Here is a 14,106-nt window from a genome sequence, read left to right on the forward strand (position 1 = left end):
ACAGCATATTTTCAATGATATTTTCCAATTGTGTATTATTATGTATGAAAACTATAATCAGTTGATTTTTGTCTCTGCCATATAGCTGAATGATCTTGTAAATTCTGTTTTTCCATTTACTATTTTAAGTGTCTTTTAGAAATGAAGACTGTGAAAACCTTTTGGATTTCCTTAGAAATGAAGAATACAAAATTGTTATACAAATGAATAATTTAAAAAAGAAGGGCAAAGAGGACTATTATGGTCCTTGAATCTACCCATTAAAGTAGATAAATTTTATGTGTTTTGAGCCAGCCCATGTAGGTGTGAAACAATTTTCTTCACTTGAATTTTTTCTTTGCTGCCTTTTTTGGGCTTTCTCTTTTGTATAAAAAAAAGTCTAAGAAAAAATTGTATGTCAATTTACATTATTATGATAATCTCAAATCTTGCTTATGCAACTAAAGGCAACATTCACTCAAAGTGAAAACATCAGCATTGTGCAATGATTTCTTGATGACTTGTCAATCTCAGCATCTTTAAAAGGCAAAAATTTCATACTATGAATGTCATTGATGGTCTAAGGCAACCTAAGAATATTTCATCTAAAATACACACACACACACACACACACACAGACACGCGCACACGAGCACCACATTAACGTATACTTCTGAAGTCTGGAGAACAAAATGAGCAAATCATAAAGTGGTGGCAACCATTTTAAATGAAATGCTCCATTTAGACCAAGAACATCTTGCCAGGAGAAGAAAACAAGCGTAACAGTAGGTTTTAGTGGTTTATAAAAATATGCTACCTTTGCAGAATGACTCAAACTTGATAGAGTTTCCATATGTTGCTATTTTTAAGATCCTTATCACAAAGTGATAATGGTTTAAGTCAGAAATATTTTCAAGAAACTTAAAACAACAATCTGTGCTTGATAAAAGGAGTATTTACAAGGGCTAATTATTAATATTTTCCTTTAAACAATTGAAATCCATCTTCATTTTTGAAAAAGATTTTATTTATTTATTCATGAGAGACTCAGAGAGAGGCAGAGACATAGGCAGAGGGAGAAACAGGCTCCATGGAGGGAGCCCAGTGTGGGGCTTGATCCCAGGACCCCGGGGTCACGACCTGAGCTGAAGGGAGATGCCCAACCCCTGAGCCACCCAGGCGTTCTTCAGATTATTATCTTCAGATTATTAAAGGCTATTGCTAATGTGGAATTGGTGATACAGCATTGAGTAGAGTTGAACAAAATCAGTTAAGACAGTGTCTTCAAAAGAAGGGAAAGGAAACATCTGTAAGGGGAGCAAATGAGAGGGGAGGAGGCAGATATTAGAGGTGAGGGACAGTATGGTGGAGTAATGGAAGTGAGAGTGAGAGTACCTGGGAAACAACCCATTAGAAAAGAGGAAGCAGATGGGAGAGAGAGCTTGGAAAAAATAAAATGGATTACTTGGTTGATGATTAGATAGGCACAGAGATGCAAGTTCAAAAGCTAAGTTGAAGGACAAGTTTCTATCATTTACAAGGAATTTTTTAGACTAGCACACCTCTTTTATTCAAGGCACTATAAAGAGAATGAAGTCTCATTGGAAAAAAAATTCTTAATTTCCCCGACAAGGTGCATGATAAATTATGTTTTCTCCATATAATGCAATTATTTTAGCTGCCATAGAAGAGAAAATATTCACAACATATTTCATTGTAAACTAGGTGATAAGACTATGTATTGTAAAATCCATTTGCAAATATTTTGTGTATGTAAGTATGCTCAGTAAAATGTGAAATATGTTGACACCCCCCAAAGTCCCCAAAGCCCCATGCATCCTATAACTCATAAAAATTGTACAAAATATATGCAAATACTACAACTGCTTGATTTAATACCTAAGAACTAAAATTCAAGAACAAGTATTTGACTAAGTCAATGTTTAGTGGATTCCTATCTTGGGCTGAGAGATATATGTATGTATATGCACACACACAGATACACATGCACATATACATTTACACACATATATACACATATATACACACACAAGCATGCAGCTTTATACATATTATATATACACACACCACATATATAGATCACACACACACTATATACACACACTCTCCAAAAGGATGAAGTTTTTTGTGCTTTTGGGAGGACCCTCTTACCCTCACAGACTCCTTTTCCAAAAACATTTTAAAGTAATGTAAGAAAATGTTGGAGAGGATGCGGAGAAAAGGGAACCCTCTTACACTGTTGGTGGGAATGTGAACTGGTGCAGCCACTCTGGAAAACTGTGTGGAGGTTCCTCAAAGAGTTAAAAATAGACCTGTCCAAGATCCAGCAATTGCACTGTTGAGGATTACCCCAAAGATTCAGATGCAGTGAAACACCGGGACACCTGCACCCCGATGTTTCTAGCAGCAATGTCCACAATAGCCACACTGTGGAAGGAGCCTCGGTGTCCATCGAAAGATGAATGGATCAAGAAGATGTGGTCTATGTATACAATGGAATATTCCTCAGCCATTATAAACGACAAATACCCACCATTTGCTTTGACATGGATGGAACTGGAGGGTATTATGCTGAGTGAAGTAAGTCAATCGGAGAAGGACAAACATTATATGTTCTCATTCATTTGGGGAATATAAATAATAGTGAAAGGGAATATTAGGGAAGGGAGAAGAAATGTGTGGGAAATATCAGAAAGGGAGATAGAACATAAAGACTCCTAACTCTGGGAAACGAACTAGGGGTGATGGAAGGGGAGGAAGGCGGGGGTTGGGGGTGAATGGGTGACGGGCACTGAGGGGGGCACTTGACGGGATGAGCACTGGGTGTTATTCTGTATGTTGGTAAATTGAACACCAATAAAAATAAATTTATTATTAAAATAAAGTAATGTAAGATATTTTATAATATTAATGCTTGCTTGCTTATTTATTTGTTTGTTTTTTATTTATTTATTTTAGAGAGAGCATGAGCTGGTGTGAGTTAGGGGGGGCAGGCAGAGGGAGAAGGAATCTTAAACAGGTTCGTCCCCCAGCACAGAGCCAGACGCAGGGCTCAATATCACAACCCCGACATCATGACCAAAATCAAGAGTCGCAACCAACTGAGCCACCCAGGCACCCCATAGTCATGCATATTTTATAACTTTCTCACGATGTTGATTTAGCGTTTTTAAAGTTCAAAGGAATTAAAGAAGATAAAGCTCCTGCTTTCAAGTTTACATTGCAGAGTATAAGTGATGTACACGTCTAAGAAAGCATAAGAGTAAGCGCAAATTAGGCTGGTGCTGCCCTTACGCAGGTGCTGAGGGGACTCACAGGCAAGGCTCTACGTGAGGGAGAGTATCATGGGATAGGGAAACTCAGGCTGGCTCTGAAAGATCTACAGGCTTGACCCATCTATTGGCTGCCCCTGGCTGACATGATCTCTTTCCACTTTAATCCTGATGTTTTATTCTTTTCATTTTTTTCATTTAGCACTTACTGAACATCTCTTATACCCCAAGTATGGAACGGTAGCAGCATTCATTGCACTTCCAGCATATGTTGTAAGAGTCTTGAGAACCAGGGCCATGTTTCATTCATAGTTATACCCCTGCTGTACCTCTGTATCTATTTACTAATCCTTGCTTACAAAGGTAATTTATTCATAAACATTTACATATTTGAATTATATTGCTATATTATCACAAATATATATATATATATTCTTTTTCTCATATAGATGGTTATAAATGCATGAGGAATCTTACATGTTTTTATATCCTTCCAGTATCTTTCTTAGGATTTGGCAAATTATGAATTCTTCATACATATCCTCCATTGAATGAGCGTGCTGTGGCCTGGCAGATGGATCAAAACAAAGAAGTAAGAGATACAGACAGGTAGGGAAGGAACCAAAGTGAAAGATGGAGAATCTTTCTGTTAAGGGGGAGTTGGTATCTTCAGCCGTTCTCCAATATCAGTAATAGAAACTCCATCTTTCCAGTTACTTAGCTCAAAATCTTTGACTCCTCTCTTTCTTCTCACATACACACCTCAAACAAGCAGGCAACCCTGTCAGCTCTAAATGCAACATGAATTCCAAAGAGGCCCATTGCTCACAGCTTGCTGCTAACCCCTGCAGCCCAAAGGGAAATCCTCATTTACCACAAAGGATCTCCCTGCTTCTACCTCCGTTCTTTCTCATCGGAGTAATGTCCACGAGGTGACCAGAGTGATCTTTTCCATTATAAGTCAGCATGTCACTCCTCTGCTCGACCCTTGAAATGGCTTGCCAAGTCCCCCAGAGCAAAACCCATGGCATGTGTGTGGCGGGGACGGTCCTCCATGATCTGGATCCCCTGCTCTCTCTGTCCTGCCCTCTTCCCACTCTCCCTTTACACCGGCCTCCTTACTCTTCCTGAAACACTACAAACACATCTATGACTTATTATTTTTGAAGCACTGTTTCCACTCTGTTTAAGAAAGCTCTTCCCCAGGTGGTGCGTGGGTGGCTCAGTGGTTGAGCTTTTGGTTTTGGCCCAGGTCAAGCGATCCAGCTCCACCTTGAGCTCCGCACTGGGCGTGAAGTCTGCTTCAGATTCCCTCTCTTGCTCCCTCTCCCTCCCACTCACTGTCACTCTCACTCAGAGAGCACGAGTGGGGGTGAAGGGCAGAGGAAGAGGGAGCAGGGAGCCTGATGATTCCAGGACCCCCAGAGCATGGCCTGAGCCAAAGTCAGACCCTTAACCAAATGAGCACCAGGCGCCTTGATACCTAAAATCTTAAAAAATAAAATAAAATAAAATAAAAATAAAAGAAAGCTTTTCTCCAGAATAGTAGCTGGCTTCATCTCGATATCTCCTCTGGTCTTTTCAAATGCCACCTTCTGACAGTCCCAACATTTTGACACTTTATACAAATATATGCCCTTTCAACAATTTCTATCTTTTCTATTGTGCTTTAGTTTTTATTCTTCATAGAATGTCTTTTTTTAAAAAAATTATTCACGAGAGACAGAGAGAGAGAGGCAGAGACACAGGCAGAGGGAGAAGCACTGCAGGGTGCTTCTCACTCCCCTGTGGGGAGCCCGATGGGAGACTTGATCCCAGGATTCCAGAATCATGCCCCAAGGCAAAAGCTGACGCTCAACCGCTCAGCCACCCAGGCATTCCGAATTTGTTTCTGTCAAACAGTTTTTGTGCTGATTGATTTGTTCTGTGTCTACCTCCCTGCTCTAGGATGAGAGCTGCGAGATGGTAGACCTTTGGGTTTTTATCATTGCTCTGTTTTGGGGACCCAGGACAGAGGACTAGAGTAAACACTCAAAGTTTTATGTATTTATGGAATGAATGAATGAATAAAAAATAAATGCATAAATAAAAAAGAGAGAATTGATGGAGGTTTCAAATGCCAAAATGGAGTTTTGGTTTGATGTGAGAAGCAATAGAGTTATGCTCTGGGTCCTTGAGGAAGGAAGCAGGGGTTACGTACAGTCCGAGAGAACAAATCTGAAGGAGACAGAGTAAAGGAGGGATTGCTGGGATCCAACCTGAAGTCGCTGGAGTCTGGTTCAGGAGAAGAGTTATGGAAATGGAGAAAAAGCAATGGATTCAAATGGGACTAAAGCGAATTAGCTGAATTAACTCTAGTGGGTGGAGGGAAGTAGCCCTCATGGATATCCCAGATACTATGACCTTAGAGAACTACAGTCCCACTCCCAACAAGGGAGAAGTTGGAAGAGATGACACTGGTGTTCAGGAGGAAGAACTATGGTTTATAACTTTAAAAAAAAATTTTTTTATTGAAAAGCTGTAGGGAAGAATGAATGAGAACAAAAATTTCACACCCATAACGGACTTTTTCAAACCAAGATTTACTTTTTTATTTTATATTCTTCCTCCACATATCAGACCGCCCTAGTGTGACCTGGCTGCTAACTAGCAGAGAGGTGATTCTGTAATGCTCCACGTGAATGTGGGGTATGTTCCTGCTCCGTCTGACTCAGAAAACTGAGATGAGTCCCCAGGTTCTCTCTGGCCCCGCCATCCCGGCTGTGTTCCCCTTGTTGGGGACCACACTGGCATATGATTTCTCAGGAGCCTATGTTTTTCCACCGAGATATAGAATAAGAGAGAAAGACCCAAACTGGTTAACTGCTTTGCACTCAAACCCTAACATCTTCGGCTATTTTCTTTGAGGATGTCAGAAATATATGTCAAATCTATGAGTTCATAAGGGAGGAACCAAGACCACTATAAATTTTTTTTTTTAAGACCACTATAAGTTAATGGGATAAAGGCGTATGCCCTTCACAGCCAGTAGCACAATGTCTGGAAAGGCTGAGCCATCTAGTCTTGCAAGACTGAAATAATGGCTGGGAGAAGTAATATCCATCCCATTTCCAGGGAGGTGCATCCCTTGAAGATTCTACTTAATCCTTATGGATCACGAGCTTTGAACTTATTCTCCTTATTTTGCCTTTTTCTTTCTTTGCCTCTTCCCCCTTTAGGTATCATTACCTACCGCGGGAGTTAGACTTGAGCAGATAGTAGGGTAAGGCCTGAAACTGCTTGGCTATGCTTTTGAATGGAAGAGTAAGTCACCACCTCGATTAGTAAGAATTCTGGTGGTCAAAGTGGTGACAGCTCAATTCAAACCATCTGTGGCCAAAAGGGGTATTTATCAGGGGGACGCTTTGTTGTCAAATGTGGTTAAAGAAGTATAACTAATCAACCTCTGGGAGAGCAGGGCTGTCACTGACTCCAGGAACAGCTGGGCTTGGGGACATGAGCATTAACTACCAGGGCTCAATCTTGGCCTCTTGTTTCTGCTTCTCTGCTTTTCGTTTTTTTAGGGTTGTTGTTGTTGTTGTTGTTTTTCGTACTTGAGGTCAGCTTCCTGCACTGCTTCTCTGGCATCTGCATTCCCCTGTTTGGTGCTCCCACCACCAGGGAAGCACTAGCTAGCTTTTCTCAATTCTATCTTTAAAAAAAAAAAAAATCCCAGGAAGGGATTCTGAGTTGCTCTTTAGGTTCCAGACTCACCCTTGCCATATTCATCCAGGGGCAAGAGGTCACGATGTAGGGTCCTGCAAGAGAGCCAAGTCTTCTGGTCATTTCATAGATGGGCAAACATAGATGAGGCACAAGGGGGACAACTGACTCATCTAAGGGCACTTGGCTAGTACAATACTATTTGATCAGTTTCTGGAGAAGTCACTAAATAAATATTATCATTGGACTTGGAATCATTGAAAGAAGCCATATGGAAAGAGCCTGGAACAGCAGCAAAATCCAGGGGAGCCGACTGCCTTTCCTCGGTTTCACAGTACCATCTAGTGGTAATCCAGGACATTTCATCACTCGTCATGTTTCACGCTCATCACTGAGGAAGTTTTATTTTGCGTAATGGGATCTTTAGAAAGGGATCATAAATTGGAGATATATTTACAGTCAAATATTTACATATTTTATGGGCCCAGTAAGAGAAGAGCATACATGTATTTATTTATTTATTTATTTATTTATTTATTTATGATTTAATCACTAATTTGAGAGAGAGAGAGAGAGAGAGAGAGAGAGAACAAGACTGGGGGGAGAAGCAGAGGGAGAGAATCCCAAGCAGCCACCCCGGCTGAGTGTGGAGCCTGACGTGGGGCTTGATCCCACCACCCGTGAGACTGTGACCTGAGCCCACACCAAGACTCGGCCACCCAACCCACTGAACGCCTGAGACACCCTGACAACAGCATATATTTAAAAGGTTTTTCCAAGCAGTATTCAAGAAACCAGCTTTCTGGTGCTGGTGCTGATAATGATTTTGACATTTTCAAAAAACTGGGATAAGTTTTCTCATGAGCAAATAGGCATCTGCTGGTAGCCGCAGTATCAGGTGAGCCGTATGTCAAGGTCTATGCGGTCAGGTTGGTGTGCGAGCCTTGTTTCTGGGAAATGAGTAATTGCTCCTAAGGATGAAGGAAGGAGTAGACTCGCGCAGGTGCCCTTCCTGAGGACGCGCCCAACTACCCCACAGCTGGCGCTGGGGCTGCTGTGCAGTTGGCAGGAGGGTGCGAGAGACACCATGGGGTGCAGGGCCCGCCAGGCCGCCTGCTCGAGGATCCACCTGCCCACCCTGGTCCCACCACCAATTTTGATACAGTCGTAGCCACGCGGGTCTCTTTTATAAATGCATTTTTCAATAATAGAGTTCTGGCATTTTTTATTTCTACCTATTACAGCACAATTTTAAGGGAAGGGACACCTGACAGGCTGATGCAAACCTATTAAGCATGTGACTGAATATTTTGAAGATAACATTTAGTTCATCGTTTCATGTTTTTTAGTCCAGTCTTGTGCTTCTGTTGCAGAAATAATGCTTCATAGTGCACGTGATCACTGGCTGTGCTCCTGGAGCACTAGATGTCGGACAAGAGACTCTACGGATCTTGAGAGAGCGCACCAGGCCTCGCTCCCTCAGATGGGAACCAAGCTAATGCGCACGACTCCCCAGAGTTTTGGCAAGGCCGTTCAAATCTTGATATGCTCCCCAAGGGGAAAAGTCATAAAAAGTTGGCGACTCAAACACGTTGTTTTCTCACCTTGAGGTGACAAGACTTGATCATATGTGGAAATGTTATTATGCCCCTTTCCCCAGGTTTTTTTTTTTTTTTAATTAAAAAAAAAAAGAGCTTCTACTCCAGCTAGTTAATGAGTTTAATTTTCAATTCCTGTGTCAACCACCAGCATGGGAGCAGTTTTTAGTGGCACCGGGAAACTAAGTGCTAATGGGTGCAATCGATGGAGTAGGAAGATTTAAAATTAGACACACTTTGAGTGCTTATCACATTTGTGTGGAAGCGAGATGTTTTTTATTTTATTTTGCTTATTTTTAGTAGGCTCCATGCCCAATGAGGAGCCCAATGTGAGGCTTGAACTTACATCCCTGAGGTTAAGACCTGACCTGAGACCAAGAATCAGACACTTAACTGACTGAACCCCAGGTGCCCCTAAAAGTTGCTGTTGTTGTTGTTGTTATGGTTGTTTTTATTTTTTATTTTTTAATGGTTTTTAAAAAGATTTTATTTATTCATGAGAGACACAGAGAGAGAGGCAGAGACACAGGCAGAGGGAGAAGCAGGCTCCATGCAGGGAGCCCGATGTGGGACTCGATCCCAGGACCCCGGGGTCACGCCCTGAGCCAAGGGCAGATGCTCAACCCCTGAGTCTCCCAGGCACCCCAAACGTTGTTGTTGTAATGGAACCTCAAAACTAAATACACCTGTAGCCATCAACATATTTCTTTAGGCTAAATTCGGGGGTGACATATTTTATTAGTCTATCTGGAACATCATTGAAACCATCTGGCTTCCAAATAAGTCATTTTAAAATGCCTCATGTTGACCATAATTTTTAAAATGTTCCAGAAGCAGGGTAGAAAGCAGAAGCTCTTGCAACAGTTCCCCCTTTTCTCTCCTTTCCTTGTAGAGAAATTTGGAGGCGACACAGAGATCTCCTGGGATTCCCCGGGAATTAGCATTTATCAAGTTGGGGAGCCTGGAGAGGAGCATTTGGCGGATCCCCCGCTCGGTGGCCAAGCAGGATGGGGGACTCGGGCCACCTCCCAAGCCCGGCAGGCAGCCTGCCCCGGTGAGGACACTGAGCACCGCTGTTCACCGATGTGGCCTGACGGAGCAGGGCTCACGGGGCCTCTCATCCTAGAGGCTCAGATGCCTCAAGTCCACAGCCAGGTGTTTCAGGGCAGACGATAGCAGGACCCTATTTGCGTGAAAGCCCAGAAAGGTGTGAGGGGAGACTGGCAGTGGGACTTCGAGAACGGCCGGATCTGCTCAGTCGCCAGCAGAGCACCGAAGTCATCATGTCCTTGGAGTGAGAAGGGTCTCAATTTGAAGGGCATCCAATAAATTCGGGAGTTCAGTGGGTTTCTATGTCCCATTTTTCTAATTTATCTTCCGTGTTTAACAACTTTTTATGGCAAAAATATATGTCCATTACTAGGTTCTGCTCTTGGTGACATAATTTGATAGACTTCTGGTAATCTGGGGTTATTCACCAATAATTTACCCCAGTATTTCTGCAGTTACATATTTTTATTAACTCTTTAAAGAACTCTTTTTTTCTTTTTTGCCCTTGATGTAGCTTTTATTTTTCTGAGGTACTGATCTATACTCTAACTTTTAGTTACTAGACTTAAAGTAAATATATTGATTATTCAAAAAGCCAAACTGGTTTGAAAGTTGTTGTTGTTTTTTTTTTTTTTACTATATGCCAAATAAATTTGACTCTCCTTTTTTCTACATATACCCAATTGGATTTTTCCTCTTTTTAGCCCTCCTTTCTTTCTTTCATATTCCTTCTTTCCTTTCTCCCCCACTTCTTTTCTTTCTTTCTCTTCCTTCCATCTTTCCTTCCTTCCATCCTTTCTTGGTTAAAGCTTTCTAAACAATGCTGAACAGTAGGCAATGGTGCAGTCTCATCCTACTTATTCTTTGTGATTTTAATGTGATTAGCTAGATTTGGGTTTACTCTGTTTTTCAATAAAGTATAATATTTGCTGTTGGGATCACTTTCCAGTGTACCATCTGGGCCAAGTGCAAGAGAGGAGTGACACCCTGATGACCAGCTTCCATGCATTTCTGAAGGCCACAGCAGGGCAAGGTTGAGAACTCCCTTTCCCCTCCCCACTCATCACAGGTCTTGCTTCAGGTTACGATGGCAGGCACTCCTTGCCCCTTGGAGCTCAACCATCTTTTCAGATCTTTCTGAAAACTCTCCATTGACTCTCCACATGGGCTGGTGAACTGCTGGTTGGTTTGCCATTTACCAAGTTAATTCATCAGAATCATGTCTTGCAGAAATTGCTTGAAGTCACTCTTTCCTGATTTTCTCTTGTACTGTCACCAAATATTTCTTTCAATTATGAATGGAAATTACGTAAACCAATCAGCTCAGCCAACTAGCTCGAAAGGGCTTGTGGTTCTTTTAAAAAATAAAATCTATCATGTCCGGATCTCAAGTGTCAAAACTTAAGTGAAACTTCTCTAAGTAATAAGGACAGATGGAAATAATACATTAAAACTCAGCTCCTGCTGCACATCAGTGATGATAGCTTGCCTTAAAATTTTTATTCTGGGGGCTTCTGGGTGGTTCAGTAGGTGAATCGTCTGCATTTAGCTCAGGTCATGATCCTGGGGTCCTGGGGTCGAGCCCACCTCAGGCTGCTCAGTGGGGTGTCTGTTTCTCCTTCTCCCTCTCCCTTTGCCTCCTCTCCTGCTTGTTTGCACATACACACACACACACACACACACTCTCTCTCTCTCTCTCCCAAATACATACAATCTTTTTTTAAAAAAAGGCTATTCTGCTCAACTTAACTAACATTTAATTAAGAGCTGTGATTCCCAAGTGAAAATATGAATATAAATTGGTTGTCTCTTTCCAAAAAAAGCAAACACTAAGCACATGTGTTGAAAGGGTGCTTTTTATTTGAATTAGTCTATGAATTATGTTCCCTTTTTTGTTGGCACAGAACCTTCCTAGGAAGCAACAGTGAATTTTATTCTATTTTAAAGATTTTCTCTCTTTCTTTCTTTCTTTCTTTCTTTCTTCTTTTTGCTTCTTCTTTGTTTCGGGAGGGAGGGGGGGAGTGGCGGGAGTCTTGGAGCGGGGTGCGGTGCTTGGAGGCGGTGCGGGCGGGCTTGCGGGTTCTCTCCTATCGTTCATTCTCCTTCCTTCCCCCCTTCCTTCTTCCTCCTCCTTTCTTTCTTTCTTTCTTTCTTCTTCTTTCTTTCTTTCTTTCTTTCTTTCTTTCTTTCTTTCTTTCTTTTCTTTCTTTCTTCCTTTCTTCCTTTTTTTCCAAGCAAGGGGGGCAGCAGAGGGAGAGGGAGAAGTAAACTCCCTATTGAGCAGGGAGCCCGATGTGGGGCTCAGATCATGACCTAAGTGGAAGGTAGATGCTTAATAGACCGAGCCACCCCAGCACTCTGCATAGTCATTGGAGGGGGAAAGTCCTCTCTTATGAGTCTCTCTGAATAACAAGTATTTTCCAGGGGAGCCACTGTAGGTTCGTGCATATCGATGCCTGATTTTCCAACAGATGTACTACAGCTTTTAAGTGGGACATGTGTCTTGCAAGCAGGTGTGCTAGGGGTACAAACTATCATACCTGCATTTAATGCATGGTTCTCTTACAGGGTTGAGTTGAGTCCTTATCTCTTGTCTTCTTGAAGGACAGAATTCAGTTGACAAATGGTGACACTGAAACAGCAAAGAGGCTTTATGGACTGAAGTGGAAGTAGATTCTCAGAAACGGATAGCGGGCAGCCCTGCAGGTGGTAACCACACTGTCTGCTTTTGTTTTCCAGGCCTATATAGACCCTTGATGGGAGGCGGGGGAAGGTTTCTCAGGTTCCTTCCTTTTATGATTGACAGAGGATTCCTTTTTCCAGGGCCCACATGCTGGCCTGACATTTTTCCATGATCCTCTGGAAAAGCCCAGGGGAGGAGGGCAAATGGTAATGTAAATGGTATGGCAATTATGTGTTAATGTCAAGAGGTCACCTCAGGACACCAGAAGGTTCTTTCCATGCATATCCATCTAGAAAGTCCCTATGGTTCCTACATCCTGGTTATCAGGATGTTGGTGACCATAGCCTAGGCAAATGCTGAGGTGGGCTTCTGACCGGTAGGTGTGGTCCTCCACCAAGGCTGGCCCCATCTCACACCCCTAGGCCCTCTGCTGCTTATGTCTAAACTTTCTACTAATTCCATTTCTAACCCAACATGTGATTTGGGGCAAATCACATCTCTGGATTGTACTTTGGTTTCATAAAATGTGTTTTGGGTTATATGATATTTCATGTCACTTCCTGTTCTAAAATGTAAAACCCTTGCTCATCTCAAAGTGCCTTCCCTATCATTTATGGCTTATGATTGTGGTCCATTAGCTACTGGGAGAGGGAAAAAGGCAGAATGGGTAATTGTTAATTCAATATTGATAGGAAATTAAATCCTAGCCCAAGTATGTGTTTTATTTTTCTCCTCTAGTCCACTTTATTTTTTATTTTTTTAACATTTAATAACCCCTTCAGTTGTTTCTTCCATCCACCCCCCACTCTTGAAACCCCTGCCTCTGGCAAGGACCATCCATTCTTTTTATCTGTGACATTGTTCTTTTTTGTTTGTTTTAGATTCTACATATAAGAGACATCATACAGTATTTGCATTTCTTTTACTGATGTACTTCACTTAGCATAATCTTTTGAGGTCCATCCATGTTGTTCCAAATGACAAGAGTTCATTCTTTTTTATGGGTGAATGTTCTAGTGTGTTTCTGTTGTGATACAATTTGTTTTTCCACTCACCCATTGATGGAAAAATAGGTTACTTTTATACCTTTGCTATTATAAATACTGTTGTAGTGAACATGGGGTACGTATATCTTTTTAAGCTAATGTTTTCATTTTCCTCAAATAAATGCCCACAGGTAGAAATGTTGAATTATATGGTGGTTCTGTGTTTAATTTTTAAAAGCAATTCCACACAATTTTCTAAAGAGGCTGCACCAATTCATATTCCTACCAATAGTGCATGAAGATTCCTTTTTCCCCACATCTTTGTTAACATTTGTTATTTTTTGTCTTTTTGAGCATGGCCAGTCTCACAGATGTGGGATGATCTCTTGTCTCTATTTGCATTTTCCTGATGATTAATGATGCTTTGATTCCTTATTCTTTATCTTTTGGTATTTAGGTTTTTGTTTCGTGGCTACCATGAGGCTTACATGTAACAACTTATATCTAGAATAGTCTATTTTAAGTTGATTGAAACTCAAGTTCGATCTCATTCCAATGCTCAACTTTTTTACTCTCCCTCCATGCTTTATGTTTTTGATGTCACATTTTGCATCTTTTTTATTTTGTGTATCTTTGCTAATTACTATTGTTATCATAGATATTTTTGCTACTTTTGTCCCTCAGCGTTCATGGCAGCTTTAAAAGTGATTAATCTGCTACTTTCATCATATATTTACCTTTGTATTGAGATTTATTCTTTAATATTTTTTCTCATTACTAATTAGCACCCTTTCCTTTCAACTTAAAAAAAAAAG

At 41.4% G+C, this 14,106-nt stretch overlaps 1 long non-coding RNA gene across 1 annotated transcript; it reads left to right on the plus strand.

Moving 5' to 3' along the window:
• The first annotated feature begins 3,769 nt into the window (after positions 1–3,769).
• On the plus strand, positions 3,770–9,870 carry LOC119875944. Its single transcript, XR_005353124.1, has 3 exons — positions 3,770–3,881; positions 8,348–8,584; positions 9,465–9,870. It is a non-coding gene; the product is annotated as an uncharacterized LOC119875944 (long non-coding RNA).
• The last annotated feature ends 4,236 nt before the right edge of the window (positions 9,871–14,106 follow it).

This window comes from Canis lupus, chromosome 1, assembly GCF_011100685.1.
Source record: "Canis lupus familiaris isolate Mischka breed German Shepherd chromosome 1, alternate assembly UU_Cfam_GSD_1.0, whole genome shotgun sequence".
Lineage (NCBI taxonomy): Eukaryota > Metazoa > Chordata > Mammalia > Carnivora > Canidae > Canis > Canis lupus.